Source organism: Accipiter gentilis, chromosome 5 (assembly GCF_929443795.1).
Source record: "Accipiter gentilis chromosome 5, bAccGen1.1, whole genome shotgun sequence".
NCBI classification, from domain to species: domain Eukaryota; kingdom Metazoa; phylum Chordata; class Aves; order Accipitriformes; family Accipitridae; genus Astur; species Astur gentilis.
The window spans coordinates 9,076,257-9,089,385 of record NC_064884.1 but is presented as its reverse complement, the minus strand read 5'-3'; the positions used below and the strand labels follow the sequence as shown (position 1 = coordinate 9,089,385).

Below are 13,129 nucleotides of genomic sequence, written 5' to 3'. Positions count from 1 at the left end.
TTTTCATGCTGACAGCCAGTGCCATCCACTTAGAGGCCTTCAAACTTTACCTCCACTGAAAACGCTTATGCATTTCTCAGAATACTCCACTGAAAACACAAATCCTGCATGTAAATCACATCTTTCACTTAGGAGCTCACAGCACAATATGTGCCAGAGTAGGATTAATTTACAGCATGAAAAATTCACACATCCTTCTACACTAAGTAACCAATGGAAAAAGATACATGAAATAATTATTTGGTTTAGCAAACATGTTTGTACACATTTTTTTCTTTGCACTTTCAAACCATGTAAAGCATCATATATTCATTGTGCGTGCCTGGATCTCCCATCTGGGTAGCCACTCAGCTTGCGGATTGCCTGAGAATGTATTTGTTGTATATTTACTCAACAATATACATTGGTGGTGCAAACTCAGATGGAGAACACTTTGTAGCTCCTTTTAGTTCTGTTTTTTAAACATTGGACCCTAGCCTATTTGTAAGATTTATAAAAATATTTACTGTAATTGTTCCACAATAGGTCTGGTTTTATAGCAAACATCACCTTCATTTAAAAGGAAGAAATGGAAACTGAACACCCCAAAATGAAAAAACAAGTTGGACAGAGGATTTCAACTTTGACAGAAAAGGAACAGTGCTATTTTCTGAATTGGGTATTGGTAAATACATCCTAGTAAAATACGAGCAGTGTGTCAAAGAGCTGTTACACTCATCGCTGGAATTCTTCATGCAAGACTCCGTAACGCAGCAGAATTTAGACTTGATTTTATTACACACCAAGGACCTGGGCCTTATCCAGCTAAACACATTTAAGTGTTTGCTAAATTTTAAGTATGTTAAAGTGCCCCTGAATTCAGAAGGACTGCTCAGGGTACAACAAGAGAAACATGGGACTGACTCATTTATTGTGTACTCAGCACCTTCACAGATCCCTCATTACTACAGAAGTAACGGGGAACCACTTGGAGGGACCCTCCCAGCCCTGTCTTGGGGGATTCTATGCCTGTCTGCAATGCTTTGTTTTAATTTAGCATTTGTTACTGAGAAACCTGAGTAACAGTTACTGCTGTACAGGATCTACATAATTTGAACTCTGTTACTGTAAAAGCCATCAGAAGGAGTAAAAATGATTAACAAATCTGTTCCTAGACTAGTGCTGAGGTCAGCGATGGTGGCAGGCAAACAAGAAGGTGAACAAACAGAACTATTTTAATTTCAAGCTCCATTAGAATCACAAGAAAAAAAAAAAAGAAAAATCAATGTTTACCAAGGAGATATGAACAAAAAATACTGGAAAATGCATGCTTTTTCAGCCTACATTATTATTTTTTTTCTAAATACTAGCTACATTCCAAAAAGTCTCATTAGGAATGTCTATAAACATGTTTTCAAAAGCTGTTTCCAAGTATTCACAGAGTTACACTAACACCAGAAACAGAAGCAAAAGGAAAAAGAAATACAACTGTGATGAAGACTGCAAACTTAATAATTTTGTTGTCTTTGTCAAAGAACACTTCTTTAGCAACTGTGGCTCTATAAAACCAGTTTGCACAGATAATAACTAGCCTTTATATAATATTTTTCATCCATAAACCACAAAGGCCTTCATGAATGAAGTTGGTATTATTATACCAATCTTAAATGCATAAGTGCTGATCTTCAGCTTCTGGCAAAAGAGTCTATATATTCATGACCAATCCTATGCGAATCCCTGTGACTCCCTATGGAACCAGGGTTTTCCTTCAAACTCCAAAAAGCAACAAAGGCGAGCAGAGCATGGACACATATATTTAATTTCCTTGCAGAACCACTGTTACCATGGTAAGAAACTGCTCTTTTTCCTTTTAGCATTAACATCTGGATTCCCAGCCCAAAGAGGGCTGGACAGTTCACACTTGCATAAAGATCTTATGATTGCTTGCTGCTCAGCTTAAAAGGACAAATAGCTAAAAACTCTAAATGGTGCCATTTTCAGAGAGTTCAGTTCTCCTCCATCTTTCAGGGGAAGAACGCGATGTACAGGAAGGCACAGGAGCTTGATCGAATCCACTCAAGCTGGCAAGAGAGTAAAGCACATGGCTGGTTCTCAGGGTTGTTTTCCCCAGATTTTAAGATAAAGAAATCTGCTTTATGGAGACCAATTCTCATCTGTTAAGAAAGCCACTAATCCTCTGACAGCAGTCATTGCTTCACAGCTCATCTTTGTCTGTTGTTTATTTCTATCCCACAAGGTATTCTTGAAGGGGAGAAAGGTAGTAAACAGAATTTATTGGGTTTTGGCCAAGACTCAAAAAGATATAAAAAAAATGTAGCAACATCTAGGAACGCCAGCCTGAAATACCTTCCAGATATTATCTAGCTGGACTCCCAACATAAACGTGGAAGGAAATACAAGAGAGGTTGGGCTGGATGGCTTTCAATTCTGTATGCCAAATTTACATAAACCATCATAGGTCTATTACACTTAACATCAAGAAGCTAGACTGATTTACTCTCAGAGACAGTCCGGCTGTGCCCAAAGGCACAACAGCAAAACTGGAGCTTGCAATAATCATACAGTGTCAACTGATGCGATGCCAAAAGGTTGTCTGTCTATCCTGCTCTTCAGAAGACCTTGCAAAGGACTGACCTCCATAAGCTCAAAAGTCTGTACAATGGCCAGTTACTGGGCAAAGGAGTCCTGGGAGAACACTTCGACTGCACAGTTTGCGCAGAAACAACCGACCAAGGAAAAAAGCTAGCAGCTTGCATTAGTCTCTGGAAATAGCAACTGGAATGCACACTGAGCCAATCTGTAGAGGCAGTTAAACCAATATGCACACTGCTCACCAGTGATGTTAGCTCATCCCGAAGACTCATTGCAAATGTTATCAATAATCACCCAGTCATCTGACTACAAGAATGACTGATGTCTCCACCTTGCACACAAATCCAGCATCTATAAAGGTTCCCTGGGCTGACAGCAGCCCAGCAGACCCTACTTTTAATTGACGGCATCTCATCCCCAGCAGAAGCAATGACTGATGCATTCCACATCAGAACGCTGGACTGAATCCCTCCAAGCTGGTGACCACGTGCACGCCCACGGAGCCCTGCCTGCCGCATTCCTCTGGTGGACGCCATGCCCTGGAAGCACCGTGTGGCTCCCCACCACCACCACCAAAGTACCACTGAGAATGACTGCTCAGGTGGCACCATCCTGCACCAAACTGCTCCCAGGGAGCACGACGTGGGCAGGCATGTGATGCTAGGCTGCTGCCGGTGGGTGGTTGCAGACCCAGCCCAGCCGAGGAGGACAGGGCTGGCGCTGAGCCCTGGCCGCCTGTGCTGCTTTCTGTCTGTCTACATGGAGACGAGTCTGCTCTAGAGAGGCAAAGGTGCTTTGGGAAAGCTGTCACAGAAACCATTCCACTGGGGTACGTCTCTGGCACTCTCGCTGGTTCTGGCAGTTGCAGTGAGGACCAGCAGCAGCACTCTCGTGTATGGTTTTGTGCCGCGCTCCATGACATTGGTGATTACCCAGCAATAAAGCTCTGCAGCACAGGGGCTGGGCAGTTCAAGGAAGCAAACTTCCACTTGCATTTTCCCTGCAGCGCCTCTGTGCTTCTCCTCATACCAGCAGCATAAATGGTGCCAGCTCCTCTCAATGACATCCCTTCTCCCAGAGTATGCCATTTGCCCATGACAGGGTAACAGTCGTCTTGCCTTCTTGACAAGGAAGAATAGCCATAGTTTCTGCATTTCTACAATTTAGTGTATCAGCTTCTCCAAGCAAAACTGCAGGAAAGCCAAACATCCTTTAGATTTGTTGGTGACTATACCAACAATTCAACGGGTGGCAACTGCCCTGGAAACTAGGCACCCAGGAGCTCCTGCCTCATCATGCTCTTGAAACAGCTTCTTGATTCCAGTGAATCCTGGAAAAGGATTGTAACCCATACCTTTAAAGCAGACATGTTAAAGGATGAAGAATTCTTTTAACAGCCTGCTAAGACTGCCATAAACAGCTAATTAAATAACAGGAAAAAATGTGCCAAGTAATTTAGAAGTTGAAAACTACCAAAATTAATGGTTTGTACTAACCATATAATTTATACAATTAATTTTGTTAACTTCCATCTTCTAACAGGCTATTTGAACAGATTTCTAAGACATCTGAACAACGGTATTTGAATAGCCAGCCTAACTTTCATTGTTAGTCACGCAATCCTTAATGTCTGAACATATCCTTTACCATGCACTTCCAGAAGGTGGACAGAGAACGTCCCAAGTCCAGGTCCAGCAAGTGGGTGCCTGCAGCTTGGTCCCTGTCACCAGTCTATGCTAAAATCAGAGTCATTGTCCTCTGCACTCCTGCACAGAGAGGGCTGGAGCCTGGAGGATCGAAAGAGCATGCTAATACTTCCCAAGCATCAGGCTGACAGAGAATTCTTTAAATCCTGCTCTTAGTGGCAAGATTATTAACAAGTTATTAAGTCATTCCAACTAGGTTAGTAAGTAGACTTCAAATTACATCATTTTAAAATCAAAGCTCATTCTTTTCTGACAATTTCACAATAGAAGTTGGGATCTAATAAGTCTGAACCATTACAGCCATTCAAATTAATGGGAAAACACTTATTTATTCTAATTGGCTCTGAATGTAAATGGATATGGAAAATATTTTCCTACACTAGGGCCAGGGTCTGAGCAGCCAACCAAAGACCATCATTAACTTAAACAACGTCTCCTTAACTTCTTGGGTCTATTTTGTGCCATCAGAGTACACATTGATTATACTGCCTTCACATAGAATAAACAAAATAAAATAAAATTAAGATTACCTATAAACAGTAAAATTATATGTAACTGAAAATACTGCTACCATTTCCAGACATTAAATTATTTTCTTCCACAATGAACAAAAGGACTTCCTTAAGCTTTGATTTTAAGCAAGTCCTGCTTCATCTCTCTGGTCCAGCTCCGAAAGGCACTACAAAAAAAACTGAACACCCCTGATAAGATTTAACTGGAAAAATCTCTCACTGCTGGCTGGCTCAGGAAAGTTTCCCTCTGAGGACTTGTCTTGAGAGAAGACACCACCACAACGCATCACAACTACCCAATACGCATATCAAAACAGGATTGTTATGCTCTGGAAAGGGAGAAGACAGAAGCAACTCTGTCCACTGTACCTACTCTGTGTACAGACTCATGGAAACAGAGGTAGCTCTTTCTAAATGTACTGAATTCATTGAAAAATGTAAGAAGTGTATAAAATTAAAAGAAAAAAAAAAGAAGGTAAAAAAACATCATCACATTTCATACTGAAAATAATGAACACGAAGTAACTAAATGACAGTACGAGGATGCAAGGAGAGATTGATTTGCAGCTTACTATAAAGTCATATTTTAGTGACAGCAGCTGTGGTTCTCCATTTTGTAATAGTGAGCATTTCTGTGGAAAAAATATCTATGCCCTCCTTACAAGCTGCAATTATGCTATTTCCAAAGTCAACCTACAAAATGCTTTGAAAAAGCTTTAAAACAAGCCTGACCTGTTTTTAAGCAGAAATGACTATTTTAGTTTGCTGCAAATGTCATTAACACCTGTATAGTACTGACACCACGCTTTCAAAATAAAGATAGGTCATCTTACTTTTAATTTCACACATGCACATAAGTGGTAAACATTCAGAGCATTCCTGTTAATGATGCCATCTGGTGCCTCCCATAATTGTGTAATATTCAGCCTTCCAAACAAGATGTAATGGCAGCAACACACAAAACCCACTGACATTTACAGTACGGAAATTTATTATCAGCCATCAGTTCAGAACGACTGTGTTTGCATGACTACCAGTGCTATAAAATCATCACCTTTACCAACCAAGTGGAGGTACAATGAATAATGGATTTTAATCCATGCACATACCACAAAAGCATTAAAAATTCATTGCTCAAGCACAATAGCAACTTAAGCAACAGTTACTTCTTTAAAAATTAATACTACTTTCCTGGTTAAGTGAAAACTATACACACACCAAGCCTTTGTTTGTAATACCAGTGTGTTCGTATACAAATTATAACACATAGGAATGCTTCTGTTTTAACTTTGATACATGAATCTTGATATTTAAAAAGCAGGGAATTCTCTTGCCCATCCTACTTAGGCTCTTTTTGGTATATTTATTCTCTGTTACCTTAGTAGAGGCTTAATGATTTAAAAAAAACCCAAAACCCCATCAAAAATCTTTCACATTTTAGCCACTTTCAGTACATTCCAGCGCCTGAATTGATTTCATACAAACTGAAACTGAGCTAAAATGAAACCTCCTATTACTACTATACTAAGTCAGCATACACTTTGCTATAAAGCAGACAGCTATGAAGTAAAATAGCACCAACAGCTTTTCTTAACCACTCTTAGGAAGTCAGTGCACTTTCAACTTTTATTTCAGCATACAGTTGGAGAGAAGGCATCTACAGAGACATGGCTAACTATTTCTGTGGTAATGCATACAGGCCATGACAAGGAACAGATAATTCCCAGTAACTGCAACTCTGTAAGCTGCAATGAGATGTGCTCTGACACACATTTGCACTTCAGGTGGGCATGCATTCCAAAGCAAAAGCTTTGTTGCTTTATAGTACGTGTATCTGTACTTGTCCACCTTCTTGACATTTCTCTTTGGATGTGTAAGGTTGAAAAACCTTGCTCCCTCAATTTCTCTCAACTGTTCAGTTAGAAGCAAAAAGCTTTGCTTGTTCAGAACAGGTTGTTCTGCTGTATACAGCCTCTCCCCCCATGTTTTAAAATCTGCTTATTTGAACTCCTTATTATCTTTTAAATGCAACCGAGCTAAAATTTTCCAGCTGCACTCTCTAGAGTAGCTGGGATTTGCAGTCATGCTTTGCAAATGTCCCTGCCTTTTCCTTGCCTTCCTCCACCTTGACAGCAGGGTTTTAACTGTCAGTACATGAATTCTGAATCCTTTCTACTCCTCTTCCTTGATAGGTCAGGGTAATGGATTATGCTCAGTCTGGGCTGTTGATCCAAAACATTCAAGATCCTGTTCAATTTTTTTCAGTAAGAAGTACTGAGGAAGGTGTAGTCAGATATGTCCCAACTACACAGAGACACTAACATACAAGTGAAGAGTTAGGGCAACTTCTAATTAGCTGGCCTAGACATAAGAAAGTAGAAGCTACAGAGAGTGAAATGCCTCAAGAGTTTGCTGGAGGAAACACTATCATCTAGAGAAGAGTTTCCTATACAATCACATACATATATATCTATATATCTGTTTTACTTATTAAATAAGCTGCCCCAGAAGTGAAAGTTTCTGTCAAGCTTGGAAATGTTTTAACATTTTTTTTTCAGTTTTACCTGATAGCCCATTTTTTTTTAGCAACGATGGCAAACATATTGGTCATATTTTATTCTGTTTTAAAGTCCTGCAACTTTTCAATGGACATTAAAAAAGCTCATTTAATAGTGAATAGTCCAGGACAGTACTTACACTTCCAACCCATTTGAATATCTTCTGCAATACAAAGAATATGTATGAACATATACTTTGATGGAACAAGTTCTAAGATTACTCTAAAAACAATCATGTATTGTTTAAAAACATTTTATAAATCTTAAGTATCTTCTCTCATTTTACTTCTTTTTTTTTTTTTTAATTGTTTTAAACTGCTTTCAGGCCATTTATTCACAGCACTTGCCATAAACATCAGCATGGAATCAAGTAAACACACAAAAATACATGCATACTGGCACTGAAAAACAATTAAGTCAGCAGTGCGTTGTATTCCAATTTCTTCTTGAATCTTACGTTAACATTTACCATTTCTTCTGTGGTTAAGCTTCCATTTGTCCCAGACTACAAATAAGAGGGCAAGTTTTCAGCCTTTTCTCATGTTCTGGCCCCAAATGGTTTCATGGGGTAATGTAGAACAACACACAACGTAAGAATATACACAACAGGCCTGCCTTTGTTAGCTTCTTGTTTCTGCAAACCCCTTCTAGATGGTCCAGAAAGTCATGGAGTCCACAGGCTACACATTTGCAAAACAGTACACACCACTGATAATGCAACAGCGAAAGCTCCATGACTACTTTGAGGGGAAAAGAGGACATTGAAAGTTTTCCTTTAAATGGTAAAGGAAAAATCCTCTTTTGAAGAAAAAAGGCTAGTGCTATTAGCAAGACCAACTTGTTACATATAGGGTAAACAGACTTTACCATTCTAGCAACAATAGTTCAATTCACATAACCTGCAAAGCAATGCAAGCGTGAAAGAGCAGAAGGGTACCACCTTCCACAGCTGATACCACTAAGAACAAAAGGTGGCACGTTTTTGTGCACTACATTACTGAATTCCATGTACATGAGGTCTTTTCTTCAGATTCAAAAGAGTATTTATCCTGATAAGGTCCTCTGTGTGCTTTTCAGTCAGGTAAACCAACTTTCAACTAACTTTCTCGAGGAAAATTTATAATCTCCAATAGCATATTAAAGGATGTAACATGAAAGTTATTTTTGTTTGGAGGTTTTTTTTAAATAAAGGACTGCTGAGAAAGCACACTGTTTAATCACACAGAAATGAAATCATGGCCACTGAAGGAGTACAGAACTCTCTGCTGTACAGGCATTCTCCGCCCCGGTTCCCCGCCCAGAGTGATTTCCTGGACATCTACCCAGCCATCCTGGTAACACACAACTCTTGAACAAGTTTTAAGTCAACTAGCTCAGACAACACAAAGCTGGGCTGAGCATCTGACTCCAGCTCTTTGCCTGACCCTCTTTCACTGCCTACTTCTTGTCCTGATTTAAACATTTCCTGTAATGCACCTGTAGCATCACTTCAGAAGTACCAAATTAACTGACAAAGTGTTGGGTTTGTTTGGTTTTCTTCAAAAATAAATTTATACAAGACTGTATGGGCTTCTTTCTGTCTTCTTTTTGTGAGCTATAGCAGGAAAAACAATTCTGAACTGTGCAATAAAACCTGACAGCTTGAATGCAGCCATGAAATAAATAATAACCACCACCACCCCCCAAATAGCATGAATAATAATGAAAGGGCAGAAACAAGAAAATAATTCAACAGATGTGTGACATTTTTGTTCTTCATTGTGGATCAGTTATTTTTTGTTAATTATATCACCTATTCTTCCCTTTTATTGATAATTACATGAAGCAGATGGATAACAGAATGCTCCCAGATGGTGAGAAAGCAAACAAGTTTATAAATTGTTTATTTATGAAGAAGTCATTAAAAATTATTTAATTATCTGTAGTTTTCTACCCCACCAATAATTACATGCACCGTAAAGGCCAGCAGCACTTTATAAGAGATTTAGTATTCTGTTGTAACCAACTGCTTTTTAACACAACATGACTGAAATGACTGACAGATGTGCAAAACACAATAATAATCTAATCTGTTCTAACACTGTGGGAATTAAGATTTTGAATCTTTGGATCTTCTGCCAATTGGCGCTTCGAAACTGGTTACTGATTCGGAATACAAAAAAATCAAGAGATTTCCTTTTGATTTGGAACAGCTGTAGAGAGTGTTTGATCTAATGAGCAGACAGAAGCTTTTTCAGGTCTGTGTCCTGAAACCCTAGAGCATGGCAGATGTATGGCCTGATGCAATTTTGAGCTAATACGTGGAACCTCTGATAAGCTTGCTGCAGAGGCACAGGCTGAACAGGCATCCTGAAGTCTGGGCATTTCCAGGACTAGATGCAAATAATATTTTTAGCATCTGTGCCATTCCAAAGGGCTGCAATGGGAGACAGAGGAGTTTAATGCCTCCCCCTCTGTGCCTTCTCCATCAATCCTTACCTGATTTACCCACATCTCTTCAGTAGAGCAATGGGAGATAAGAGTTTTGTAGGAACAGACACACAAAAGCAGCAGCAAAATGTATTTGCTATCTCAAGGGGTATAGTAAAAACATACTCTGTCATTAGTGACTGTTATAGGAAGATACTACTATGTTCATAAGAATTTGCAGCCCTTGAGGAATGGAGAGCCACTGCTAGGGAAGTGACAGGTCTTCTGATGCAGAGATGAAGCAGCAAAGTTGTGGTTTAAGAGAAAGAGTGAAAAAAATTGTGGCTGTCTTAAAACCTATGCAAAGCTTTAATAAAAAGGCCAGACAACAGAGAGGAGGAACAGGTAGAGTTCCTCAACAGGGAGTCATACTCATTTTAACAATAAGCAAAGAGGCAACACAAATCAAAAGCCTGCCTCAAACTAGAAACAATATTGAACCAAGGGAAATATCACAAGGACACAGCGAGAACAGAGTGGCTCGAAAACTGCAGTTAGTCATTCAGGTAACGGTAAATCATGATTTTATATGATACATTTCTGGATTTTAAGAGTAAATCTCTCTACCTTACACCTAGCTCTCCCAGAAAGACTATAGGAAGAAGGACCTATGCATTCTTAGACACCACGACATACAGCTTATGCTGCCTGCTAGAAGCAGGCAGGAATCCACAGTAGGGTGGCACATGACATTATCCACTTTTTGATTTTTCCAGACACTGCAATAGAATAGAGAGATTTGACAGAGGGGCAACGAGAATAAGTTACCACAAACTTAATTTCTGGTGCTCATGTAACAACTGATCCAGACCTGCAGGAAAACCACCTCTCCAGCACAGCTGAGATCCATCTGGACTGGCAATGCATGGGAATTAGCTGAGGGCAAAGCTTTTATGATTTAGATTGCTGCTTTCACTTCTGGCTTTGGAGGAAAGAAATGGGAAAGAGTCCTTGTGGGTCCTGGTTGAGTTATCTGTACTGGGTCAATCTTTATGGGTGAATCTCTTCATGCTCACAAGCAGGCTGGAATGTATTAAATTGGTACACAAACTGATTGAGCCCCAGGGCCCCCAGTGTGCCACTAATGGCCTACAGAGATATAAATGTACAAATCAAGAGCTGTACTTAGACACTGAATGGCTGAGCTACTAAGCCCCAAGCTGTTACTGGTGAAAAATAAATTTTGCAGCAAGAAAAGGAGAGAGATAGCACAAAAAAGGCTGGAACAAGAGGAAGGCAGCTGAAAAAGCAGTAGATGAGAAGCAGATGTTGATGGCTAGATATCAAGGGGCATCTTGTGGGTATCAAAGCAAGAATTTCATTACAATTATTTCCATCATACGCGATAGATACTCAAGCAATTAATTAGGACAGGCAGTCAAATGAAAATTTTACACTTCTGAAATTGACTTGCATTTACAATCTTGGTATTGTAGTTTATGTGATAAACTCCTGCCATCATCGCAGAGCTCTTTAAAACAAGAATTACAATGATAACCCGTCCTCCAGCTTTCAGGGACAAAGTGGGCAGGGGTTAATGTCAGAAATAAGTGCTTTCTAATATGAGAAGGCAAAGCCTCCTCGGCTAAAACAAGCTTGGTGAGCTAGAATAGAGACGTGTGATAAAGAAATGAGGAGCGGTCTCAACTACTTGAAATCCTTGCTTGCACAAAGCTTTTAAGATTCTGCAAGATCCTGCCCCTATCTTGTTTAAAACCACCCTAACAAAGATGATAGCAGACATTTTCTCTTTACTGCTATCCAGATGCTTGCCTCGGACAACTTCCCACTAATTCCTACTCCAGCCTCTTTGTTTGCCTTTCACTTTTCTCCCTCTCTTCTCCATGCTTTCCTTTGGACATTGTTTTTCCATTTCCCTTTTACCTCACTTCCTGGCCTGTTAGCATCTTCTACAACCAAAATGCATGTCACCTTGTATCACAGTATTTTTTAAGGTGATGATTCTCAGCTCTTCCACTTTGCAGAGCTATCACATTTAACTCCTTGGTGGGATATTTTGCTCTTTGCAGCACAGATTGTGTCTTTCTGTTTACAGAGTGTCTGAGCAGGCCTTTTGATCGCTACAAAAACATAGAAGTATAATAATTTTATGCCTAGTGAAATTTGATTATATTCATTTCATAAAATACATCTCATTTTACTTGCAACTTAGCTGCAGGATTTTGCAGGGAAGTGCAAGGTTATTGATGGGAATCAATCTTCCTTTCTGAACATTAGAGAGAGGACAAATGCCTTATGCCTGGCTACTACCAGGGCTAACAAAACATCCAAGATCTAAAAGCAGCACCAGCTTCTTACTTTTACGAGTACGCTCAGTCCCCTATGGTAGGTTATCTCTTAAGTTATACAGCTTTCACAACGTATGGTGGTTAAAGGTAATTTCATTCACTCAACAGAAGACTCAGTTTAGCTTTATATAGTTTCAAATTCTTGGTATTTCAGAAAACTACAGGCCGCAGTAGTGGACTAGCTTTATCCTCAAGTTACCACCTAGGGATCAACCACAGATGTCAGTTTTGACAGAACACAGTCTGTCAAAAAATCTATAATTAATGCCAGTGCATATGCATGGATAACTTATACAGTGGCTAGCCTTAATTTTTTTTTCAGCAAAACTTTGTTAGCGAACATCTCGCACCTTTTATTCAATAGAAATTCATTAAACTTTTGAGATTTTAAACAATTATCTCACTACCTGCAACTCTTAGAAATCCTCAGTAAGAACCTGGGAATGGGGCAGACAACAGATTTGCAAATCTTACAAACACGGGAAGTCTGTGACTTTCCATCTCCAACAAAAATGCTAAGATAAGTTCTTCTAGTGAGAAAGCAACAGTTCATTTTAAAGATAAAATAGGAAGTAGTTTAAAGAAAAGCCTCAGATACTTTATTCTGCAGAGAAGAGGAAGGCAGGGATGTGCGTATTGAAGGAAGACTGTTCAACAAAGCCAAACTCAGACCAATAGCCTCAGCTATGTTCTGGATTTTGCTTTGCCAACTGCTGCCTAATTAAGAGTTTTGGATGCCAAAAATTACTAACTGTGAAAAGGACAGCACTAAAAATATTATATGGGAGCCCATCTCAGCCAACTGGAAGTTAGTAGACAGACATAAAGCTCCCTAATTATGTTTCTTTAGGAAATCACAGCTACCTACTGAGAGTATCCATTGCTAATGGTGTTTTTCCTAATATTTCAGCTTTGGTAGTTACTCTTGTGAGGAACCATCTTCACATCAAATTTTAGTTACTTAAAAATGTAAGACAGAACAA

At 39.4% G+C, this 13,129-nt stretch overlaps 1 protein-coding gene across 2 annotated transcripts in view; it reads right to left on the bottom strand.

The window, feature by feature from the left end:
- Window positions 1-13,129, bottom strand: part of CFAP61 (cilia and flagella associated protein 61) — a 122,394-nt gene that overhangs the window by 69,766 nt on the left and 39,499 nt on the right. The gene's annotated exons all lie outside the window — the stretch shown is intronic.